The following is a 10,981-nucleotide window of genomic DNA, read 5'->3' as shown; positions in this document are numbered from 1 at the left end:
AACTGAGGCTACAACTGAGATTGGAACTCAGAGGCCAGGCTCTTTCTATGCTGAGGATTCTGGAATCTAGGGCTGGGAAGAGTGAGTAACTACGAAAGGCCAACTGGGATCTGACTGCCCTGCCCAGGGCAGTCAACCATCAGCTTACTCTCTCACACCCAGGATGCTCTGTGGTGTTCTGGCAGAAGTGGACACATACTGCATACACTGGCCAGGCCCCGTGTTCCCCCTGCTCAGAAAAGAGAAACATCTTCTCTTTTTAATGTTTATTTTGTTTTGTTTTCAAGGTCTTGCTTGGTAATTCAGGCTATCCTTGAATTCATGATCCTCCTGCCTCAGACTCTTGAGTGCTGGGGTTACAGGTGTGTGGTCTCCACCTCTGGCCTCATTTTTCTTCCCCTCCCTTCCTCCCCTCCCTTCCTTTCTTCTGTGCTTCCGCTCAGCCCTCGGCCCCTTTTTTCGTTGACTTTGACACTGGGGATCGAATCTGGGCTTTGCACATGCTGGGCAGGTGCTCTGCCACCATGCTTTGTCTCCAGTGCCTTTTCCTTTTTTCATTTTAAAAATGTGTGGCTGGGTGGTGGAGGCGCACGCCTTTAATCCTAGCACTCAAGAGGCAGAGGGAGGAGGATCTCCATGAGTTTGAGGCCAGCCTGGTCTACAAAGCAAGTTCCAGGGCAGCTAGAGCTGTTACACAGAGAAACCCTGTCTTGAAAAAACAAACAAAAAAATGTGTGTATGCATGTGTGTGTGTGTGTGTGTGTGTGTGTGTGTGCACATGTGTACACGGGATACATTCATGCAGACCAGGCTGGCCTCAAACTCACAGAGATCTGAGTCCCTCTACCTGGGTTAAAGGAGTGTACCACCACGCCTGGCACCCTTTCCCATTCCTTATTTTTGAAACAGAGCCTCACTGGTTGGCTCAAGTGGCACTCTATAATCTAGGCAGGACTTGAACATGCAAATCTTCCTGCCCGGCACTCCAAGTCACTGGGATTACAGGCTGGCTTTAAACTTTGTTTTGAGGCAAGGTCTCATTAAGTTGCCCAGGATGACTTTGAATTTTTGTTTGCTTGTTTTGTTTTTTGAGGCAGGGTTTCTCTGTGCAGGCCTCACTCTGTAGACCAGGCTGGCTTCGAACTCACAGAGATCTGCCTGCCTCTGCCTCCTGAGTGTTGGGATTAAAGGTGTGCGCCACCACTGCTGTTGAATTTGAATTTTTGATTAACCTGCCTTAGCCACCAGGTGTGAACACTACATCTGGCTGAAAACAAGGGCCCTAACCTATGATCCCTCACAGGGCAGGCTGTGGTGGCTTCCCAGACCCTAAGGTTCCAGAACTCTAAAGCTAGCTGTGAATTTCCACATTTACCTGAGGAGAAGAGCTGCTATGTGTAAGCTGAGGTGTCCGTAGCCCTAAGAGGCTAGGGTCAGAGGTGAGAATGGGCAGCTTAGGGGTGGAGCCAAGGCAGGGAGGCATCCAGATGTGGAGGGTGCAGGGCAGGTCTGTGAGGGTAGGGAAGGTTCCAAGGCGGTTGCTTGATGAGTCCTGCAGATGGGCCTTTTGCTCTCCTAACTTGTTGAGCCCTGACCCTTAGAGCCAGTAACTGGCACGTGGTTAGACTGTGTTCCCGTAGGTTCCTTAAACAGGAAGTCCCTTACTCACCACGAAGCTGTCTGCCCAAATCATTCATTGGTGAGAGTCCTGGCATGGAGGGAGGAAGAAAGAGCAGCCGCCCACAGGGCCAGACCCTCTCCCGTCAGGAAACCTCTCTGGCTTCCCTCTGTTCACAGGATCCAAGCTCCCCTGCCTGAAAGAAAGCTGGTCCCCAAATCTGATGCTCATCCTTAACTCTGCTCACTAAGAGCGCTGAACCCGCCCCCCCACCACCATCAGTGTATACCAAAACACACCCAGAAGTTCTACATAACACATCTAGAGTAGCCTCTGCTCCTCTTTGCAGGGGCCGAGGAAAGCTCTTCCTCCGAGGAGCCTAGTAGCCCTACTCCATCCTGGGAGCTGTGCTGGCCCATCTGAGATGCTCGGCCAGGCCCTGTCACTGATGCGGCCTTTCTGAGGCATTCTGAGGCAAAGCAGCCAGTGGCAGGCCTTGTTAAGCTCTGCCAGACTCTGAGGAAGTTTTTTCTTTTTTTGGGGGGGGGGGAGAGCAGGGATAGGGAGAAGGAAGGAGGGAGGGGTGGAGGAAATGAAGGAAGGATGGAAAGATGAAGGGATGGGGAGAGAGGATGAGGGGGATAGAGAAATGGAAGCAGACATGGAGGGAAGGAAAACAAAGAGAAGGAATTCCAGCCCCCTGGACACTGCCCCATCAACATGGAGTTAGACCTCACCAGAGCAACCCAGTGGGGAGCTGGCATTCTAGTCAGGGACAGAGTGACTGTAGCTCAACCTGGACTGCACTCCCCAGAAAAGGGAGCCTCACCTAGCCAGGCCATGTATTCTGCTCCAAACTCCAGAGTCAAAGAAGACCTTGGCCGGAGAGTGCCCCTTAGACCATCCAACCTCACATTCCCTAAAAACAGAATGGGTTGCTAGGAGACAGGGAGCAGACTCAGCAGCAAGGGAGACTGCAGGGAGCTGGCCCTTCTGTTTAGCCTTCCTGGTACATCTTGGGCTAGGGGTCAGCGCTTATGGGAAACAGGCAGAGCCGCCCACCTTCCTGGGGAGACGAGCTAGGTGGCCTCAGAGCTGGAGCCCCGGGCTCAGGTCAGGGAGCAAGGCCAGCTGTGAGCTGGGAGTCAGGACTGGTTTTACTCCCTATGAGAGAGTGAAACTTGCTGTAATTGCAGCTTGTCCCAACTCACCTCCCAGGCTGCCCCACTTCAAAGGCAGCTGGCCTCAGGCAGCCAGGGAAAGTTTCTGGGTGTCTGTGATGCCTCCTTCCCCCCTCCCTCCTCGGGAGCATCTGCCTCAGGCAGATGTGCAACCCAGAGAGTCTGGTGTCTGCTCCCCACTTCTGCCCCTTGCTCTCAAGTGTGGGTGGGAAGGGGTCCCGGGAGCTCGCAGGTCGCCCCGACTGGGCAGGTGACAGGTGCCTTGGCTTCCATGACAACATGCCAAGAGTAGCCATGACTCTGGAATCAGCTCCTTTCCTGGGACAGACCCTACTTGTTCTCAGCTCTTCGAGTTGAAATCCATCTCGATGGACTGTCCTGGCTACCCTTTATCCAGGCTCTGTCCACAGTAAGCACCTGGCCACAAACACAATCGATCAGGCAACTCCAAGCCCACAGCTGGATGAGGAGGGAGTCGCTCAGGGAATGCTGACCTTGGGATAGATGTGAGGTGACCGGGGGCAGAACTCGTGCCTGGTTCCCAGGACTTGGTTAGGAGGGTGGGGCCAGGACTAATTAGAAAGGGGAACCTCTGTAGGGAGGGCTCTGACAGAGTAGGTTGAGGTGGATGAGCAATACCCCATAGTCCAAGCTCTTGGATGATTCCCAAGAGACAAGAGGGACTGGATACCAAAAGGAGCCTGGGCCAAAGGCCACTGGAACCGAGATGCCAGAAGGAGTTGGCTGTGTAGGAAGAACGCCAGCCTTGGAGGCTTGCCATGTGGCATTAATAGAGGTGTAGTGTCCAAAATGAGGGATGTGGCTGCGGCTCTATTCTGTATCCATAGCCAAATCCTACTGTACCTAGGCAGATCCAACCCGCTGGTCCAGGAGGCCTGCCTGACTCGCACTCTGCAGTGTCTGAGCTGCAGCCCTAATGTCTTTCTACCAGCTCTGTCTTTCTCATAATCACCCACTGAGCTTGCTAGCAGGTGGCCTCCAGACTCAGAGGATTCCCTGCCTCTCTGACCCAACCTGAGGCTGTCCTGGGTCAGCGCTGGCTGGTTGAGCAAGTCTCTGGCCTCCCACCTCCTTCAGGGATCCCCATGGCCTTTGAAGCAGCTCCTGCTCACATGCTACAGCAGAGCTCAAATGAAACCAAGCATCCAGTGCTGGGTTCAAAGGGGTCTTTGTTCCAGCCTGTGCCCCGCTGGCACGTGGGTCTGACAGGGCTCCCAATTCACCTGTGCTTTTACCAGCCAGATGGCCTGGCAACACCTCCCCGCCACACCACACAGACTCTGTCTGTCCTTGGCCAAACCGCAGGACTCCAAAACATTTCTGTTGTCGTGTGTGTGTGTGTGTGTGTGTGTGTGTGTGTGTGTGTGAGAGAGAGAGAGAGAGAGAGAGAGAGAGAGAGAGAGAGAGAGAGAGAGAGAGAGAGAGAGAGAGAGAGAGAGAGAGACTATTCTTCTCAGGGTCTCTGTGTCCCTGACCACCACCTTTGGGTATCTGGATGTCTCTTGGTCTCTCTCTCTCTCTCTCTCTCTCTCTCTCTCTCTCTCTCTCTCTCTCTCTCTCTCTCTATCTGTGTGTGTGTGTGTGTGTGTGTGTGTGTATGTGTGTGTGTGTATAAGAGAGAGAGAGAGATACTATTCCCCTCAGGTCTCTGTGTCACTGACCACCTTTGGGTAGCATTCTCTCTCTCTCTAGGTCGCTCTTGGTCTCTGTGTGTGTATGTGTGTGTGTGTGTGTGTGTGTGTGTGTGTGTGTGTGTGTGTGTGTGTGTTCCACTACATTCCACACTTGCTAGGAAAATAGATACCGCAGGTCTCTTTGGATGGGAACAAATGGCAAATGGCCTGAATCTGTCTCCTGGGTGGGGAGAGGCTAGCTGACAGCTGGCCCACAGCCTCAGCAAATGGCATATGTGGTATGAGCTCCTGGCCCCCACGAGGCCCCTCCCTCCTAGAGGTGTTGTACTTCCCTTAAGCTGTGGGCAGGATGCACAGTGGCCAGAGAAGGGAGAGTCCAGCGATGCTATGCTCTATGCTGGAGTCTCCCTAGTGTGGACACAGTCCATTTCTACTCTGAGAACTCCAACCCTAGGCAGGGCTGGACTGCGTGGTAGCCTTGGCCAAGTGGAGGCCTCAGCACTGTCCCTCCCTACAGCTGTTCCTACAAGTGCTCATGGAAACTACTAGAACTCCAGGCCCTAGCCAGCTGCTGGGACTCACATTCTCTCTGGGTGCCCCTCCCGTGTCCACTGCATGTCCTATGGCTGTCTTATCCTTGGCTCCTTCTAGGACCCCTATGGCTCACTTTCTCAGAGAGCCATTCCTTGCCAGGTACCTGGGGGGCCTCAATCCCAGGGCTCCTCAGCTTGAGGAGGTCTTGACTAAACTCATTTCTTGGCTGGAGGGTAGCAGGCCAAGCTTCTGCGGAGATGCTCTCTGGGGACCCAGGGGACCCAGGGACGGACAGCGTGGTAGATATTGTCTTCCCAGAGGACTGGAGGTGACCCTTATATTCTCTTCCTCAAACCCTTCCTGAACATATATTATGAAGTGGGTTCCACAGAGCCCTACCCAGGCTGCAGCTACAGCCCTGTACTGTGACTAAGAGCCCCATTATCAGATCTGTGGCCCCTGGCCTTGGGGTTCCAGGTGAGTCTAACTTGCCTTGATAGTCATGGGTGGTACTCAGGGCTTTATTTAATCTTCATCCCCTGGCTTGTAGCAGAAACTTCTTCCCAGGCCCTGTGATATGACAGACCTGACTCCAGATAGGACAGCCTGCAGGCATGATGGTGTTATGGGTAGGGAAGGGCTACACCAACCTTAGTCCTCGCAGAAAGGAAAGAGCCTGGCATGTCTAGTCCCGGAAGCAGCAGTGTTTTCTAGGTCCTAAAAGGTTTGAGGACCTCTTACAGGTCACAGTGCCACAATTCAGCCAAGCCTTGAAAGATCAGATGGCCAGGAGCTCTGGGGACAGGAGAGCCAGGAGCTCTGGGGACAGGAGAGAGAGCCAGGCTGCTGCAGTTACTGCTGTCCAGATTCCCCAGCACCTACCAGGTGCCATCTAGGAGGGCAACAGCGACCCAAACTTTAGTTTCCGCACAAATGGAGATAGCACACCCACTCCTGAGGATATTGGAGGAAAAAATGACAGGCATTCAGTGTGGGATGGGGTGGTCCCTGGCAGCTGCTGTGCCACTACATGTAAAGACTGGCCAGAGTGTCTGTCTGTGTGTGTGTGTGTGTGTGTGTGCGCGCGCGCGCGCGCGTGCCAGAGGTCAACCTTAGGTATCACTGCACACACTGGCTTGTTATTTTGAGATGGGACTCTCATTGGAACTCAGAGATTACGCTAGGTTGGAGGTCCAGGGAACAAGTAATCTGCCTGTCTCTGCTTCCTGAGTGTTGGAATTATAAATTTATGCCATTAAACCTTCCTTCTTTCCTTCCTCCCTCCCTCCCTCCCTCCCTCCCTTCCTTCCTTCCTTCGTTCCTGTTTTTCAAGGCAGGCTTTCTCTGTGTAGTCTTGGTTGTCCTAAAACTCACTCTGTAGACCAAGCAGACCTCAAACTCACAGAGATCCACTTGCCTCTGCCTCCCAAGTGCTGGGGTTAAAGGTATGCACTGCTACTGCCCAGCGAGCCTGGCTTTTTTTAATGGAGGTTCTGAAGATGAAACTCAGGTCTTTGCGTGGCATTACCAACTGAGCCATCTCCCAGCCCTCCAGACTGCCTTTTTATAGGACTGTCAAGGCAGCTTACCTTCTAGGCTGAGCTCTCAGGACCCCAAGCCCAATACCTCCACACCGACCTCACTGACAACGGTGCTTACTGTGAGGCTGACCTTGCCACAAAAGGTTATTGGCAGGGCCTGCGCTGAGATGCGGGTGTTAAGGATAATAGGGCGCTCACACTGCACATCCAGGTCAGCTGGATGAGTAGCTGACCAGCAGGGTGCTGTGCATTTGACCCTGCCCCCAGGCTTTCTGGGCTGCAGCCAAACACTCAGAAACAAAAAGCCTGTGGTGTGAGGGAGACCACTTGGGCCAGAGCCACAGAGTTGGAGCTGAGGGCGCTCCAGTTGCTTGCAGAACTTTCCAGAATTCTTTTTTTTTTCCCCAAGACGAAGATTCTCTGTGTAACCCTGGCTGTGCTGGAACTTGTTCTGTTGATGAGGCTGACCTCGAACTCACAGAGACCTGCCTATCTCTGCCTTCCAAATGCTGGGATTAAAGGCATGTGTCACCACTACCCAGCTTCCAGAATTCTTGCTAACCTTCTAGAACCTCACACTTGAGTTTTCAGTCTCAGATTCTTTAGCTCAATGGCCAAGTGTGAGACTTGAAGGCAGGAGGGTCCTGGGGAAAGTCTGGAAAAGGCTAGCCTGTGGGAACCAGCTACAAACATCCATCGCTGAGCCCAGCGTCTCTATTGGAAGCAGATACCAGATGATCCTGCCACTAGATGTGGCCACAGACTTGTCCTCAGGTGTGGGGTAAATGTGCTATCTAGAGACAGCACATCACCGAGAGGGAGGCATTCAGACCTGTAACACAAAATGGTATAGCAAAGCTGAAGGACTACTCATACATCCTTGCAACCAACAATGTTGGTGCGGCTTTGTTCACACAGACTCATGGCTAACACCGCACTAGAACACTCCCAGCAACACAATCGCTGACAACCTGCATGCCCAGCATGGAGGGCAGATAATCGAACGTGACCCAGCCATGTGATGCGTCGGCTACAATAACGAAAGATGGTCTGACAGCTGCCGGACTGGGAGGAGCCTAGAAGGAACTCAGAGAGCTGTGGACTCGACATGGCAGGCCACCTGTTCAGTGTCTCCAAGACAAGTCCATGGGACGGGAAAGACCCATATTTCTAAATACCCACCAAGCAATACCTACTTGAGGTGCTATGAATGGATCTGGTGGGAGTGCCAGGCCTGTGAACATGCCAGGTGAATTATTTCACAATAAAGTTGAAAAAAAAAAACCCAAAGTAAACTAAAGTAAAACTCTTGCCCTGGGCCCACAGTTAGCCAGGCTTACTTGGCCTGGGGCAGGGCTGTCCCTTCCCTCGTGGTCTTATCCAGTACAGCAGGGTGAAGAGTGATGGCTCAGGCTGGCTCCAGTTTGCTCAGCTCCTACTTTGACCCCGCTAAGGCCTCTGCCCCTCCCACCATCTTCCCAGAAGGAAGCAGAGGAGCAAATGGCATTTGGATTCCAGCCCAGGAAGTCCGGGGAGGACCGCTCTACATCCCACCCTTGCTTACAAGAGGGCTGTGCTCAGCATCCAGAAAGAGGCCCTTTGAGTAGTAAGATCCAGGAGCGCCACCGTCCTGGCTGTGGGAAGGTTTGCCCACCGGTCCTCCACATACAGGACCTGCCGTGTATCCCGAGTATGAGGCACTTGAAGAGGGGCTCCGGCAGGAGACTCACACAGTTTTCTCTGCGGGTGACATTCAGGCCTCTGACCCCTGTCTAAGAGTGGAAGAATGCTGGGCCAGAGAGGTCTAGGACAGCTCGGCCATCGCCTGGTGGCCCAGAAAGCTGGCCTTTCTCTGGACTTCTATCCTTCCCCACCCGGTGCTGGCCTTGGTCACAGCCACATTTCTTCCTGTAGCTGATCCCATACTGAGCCCTGGGCCTTCAGGATATGGAAGTAGGGGTTCCCAGAAAGAAGGCTGTGAGTCACCAGCAGCCAAGGAAGTAGCTGCCTCCTGTCCAGCCCCTCTGACTGACCACTGGGTCCTATGGATCACACAATGGGAGGCTGTTCATGCAGCCCCTGAATGGACTGTGTGTCTTCCAAGACTGACTGTGCACCCTAGGACTGCCCAGTGAGAACTGACCACATGCCCTTAGTAGTGACTGTGTGTCCTCCAGGACTGGCCATGTTATCTCAGAACTCCTGTGAGTCTTAAGTATTGACCATTTACCTCACCCCAGGACAGTGTGGGTACAGCTCCATGGGACATATGAGGCTGGACCTCTTGCAGGGATTTCCTGGGTGTTCTCAGGCCCTATGTGTCCCAGAAGCCAAAACGAAGCTAGGAAAGGCAGTTTCTGTCTCCCCACAAACCTAACAGGCCCCCAACAGCTACAGCTGGGGATTGTGATCGTCAGAGACCAAAGAGAAAGAGGAGGCTACACAACAGGTAGAGGTGAGCTCCAGGAGCCCAGACCTGGGCGTTCGGTGGACGTTAACCCGCCCATGTCCATCTCCCTCATGAGGACAAGGGGCCCCCATTACTTTGCTTGGGCTGTGGTAACAGAGTCACACAGACTGGCAGCCTACACAATGTGAGCTTGTGGTTCCAGGTTCCTCACAGCCACACGCCTGAGGTGGGGGCTGTGACGCAGCTTGTTCAAGCCCCAGGCTCCATTTCTAGTGCCACCTATATGAAAAGCAGTCTTAAATCCGAGGGCTGCAGAGCTGGTTCCTCCGAAGATATCCTCCTCAGCTTGCAGATGCCGCCTGTTTCCTGGCTCCTCACGTGGCCATCCTTCTGTGTGTGTCCTGGTCCCTTCCTGTAAGAAAGACGCCAGTTATATTGGCTAGGGATTTCCTTCACACTCCACTTTTTAAAACAAGCTCTTCAAAGGCCCTTTCTCCAAAAACTCACATATTGAGGCCCTGGGGGTTAGGGCCTCCAACACAAGATTTTTGGGAGGACACCACTCAGCTCCTTAAACCCCTGGGGCTGAGGCTAGTCCTGGAGGGCTTCCTCCTGAGTGAGGAGTGCTCCCTTGCAGAGTCAGCCTCCTCCTACTGTCCCAAGCCTCTCAGCCGGTGTATAGCATCCAAGTAAGGGCAGAGTGGGTTTCCGGTCCCCGATGGATCTCTCTCATTAGCTAAGGAGACCCTTGCTTCCCAGATGCCTTTCCTTCTCGGCATTCAAGGCCCCAGCTGAACCCAAACACCACGAAGCCTTTAGAGTCTTCCCCCGGGAAGCTAGCCATCCTGCATATCATGATGCCTGCCTTAGCTTTGGTATTGCTCCAACTCTCTTCTGGGGTCAAGGACATGAACAGAGTGTGGGACGTAGTACCGTGAGGTCAGTTACTGATGAGCATTGGTAAACTGCTTAACCTCTCTGAGCTACAAAGGCCTCATTAGGAAAATGGAGCCATTTGCCTCACAAGGCTAGCTTGAGCATGGCCTGGGCTTGGAGGGGCCCTGTAAACAAGAACTTTGCCAGCTACTAGGAGGTACTCAGCAACTAGGAGGTACTCAGAAGCTGTCCCTCTGGGCTATCAGAACTGAGGGAACCAGAGGGTCCTAGAGGGTCTGAGAGCAAGCATCTCACTGGCCAGAAGGAGGGCTCTGCTGACAGCCACACCCTGTCCCCATGGCAAGGACATTTCTCTCCAGTCACCTCAGCCCACCCCATCTCCTCCAGTGGCTTCTAACCTTAAGAAGTCATCTGGATTAACCTACAGGCCTCTCAAAAACTTGTCTGTCTCCTGCTAACCTCCCTTGAAGCCTGTGCCCCGACTCAGACCCCGGGGACTCCCTCACCATGATGGGCTTCACCATATTTCAGGAAGGGGTTCAGCCCTAAACTACAAGAGCCCTCTGGCTCTCAAGAGCCTGCAGTACACACAGGGTGAGGACGTCCCACAAGCTTCACATAGAGGTAGTTTCCACCTGGAAACCCTGGGGCTCATCCATCCCTACTGAGGACTGATTTGAGAGTATACTTTGAGCAATGTCCTATTCATCATGGCAGGCCCAGACTGCTCTGAGGTGGCCACCAGAGGTCTGAATGGGAATACCACACCCTGAACATCTCCACTAACTACTGTGGGGGCCATGGTAACCCTTATTCACAAGCCTCCATGAGCCCACCTCTGTGGGCCGCAGGATGCAGGGGGCTTTAGTGTCTGTGGCCACAGATAAGCTTTCTGCATGTCTTTCTGAGCCTTTGGGAGCCACACATTCCAGAACCTTCTCCCAGAGTCCCCACCCTCCCTATTTCGGGCCCAGAGCCCCTCCCACCCCTCATCAAACCACCCTCCCTGTAAGGCGATTCCTCGCTCCACAGGTCTCCCACAGTAGTGTCCAGCTGTCCACACAGCCTACAGAGCCACCTAGGGACATTTTCTGCAGTTCTCACTCTTTCAACCTTGCCTTCCCAGACCCTGGGCCATGGGATCA

This window comes from Mesocricetus auratus, unplaced genomic scaffold (genome assembly GCF_017639785.1).
Source record: "Mesocricetus auratus isolate SY011 unplaced genomic scaffold, BCM_Maur_2.0 Super-Scaffold_100004, whole genome shotgun sequence".
NCBI classification, from domain to species: Eukaryota; Metazoa; Chordata; class Mammalia; order Rodentia; family Cricetidae; genus Mesocricetus; species Mesocricetus auratus.
The sequence above is the reverse complement of the archived record's forward strand: the minus strand, read 5'-3'. Positions refer to the sequence as shown.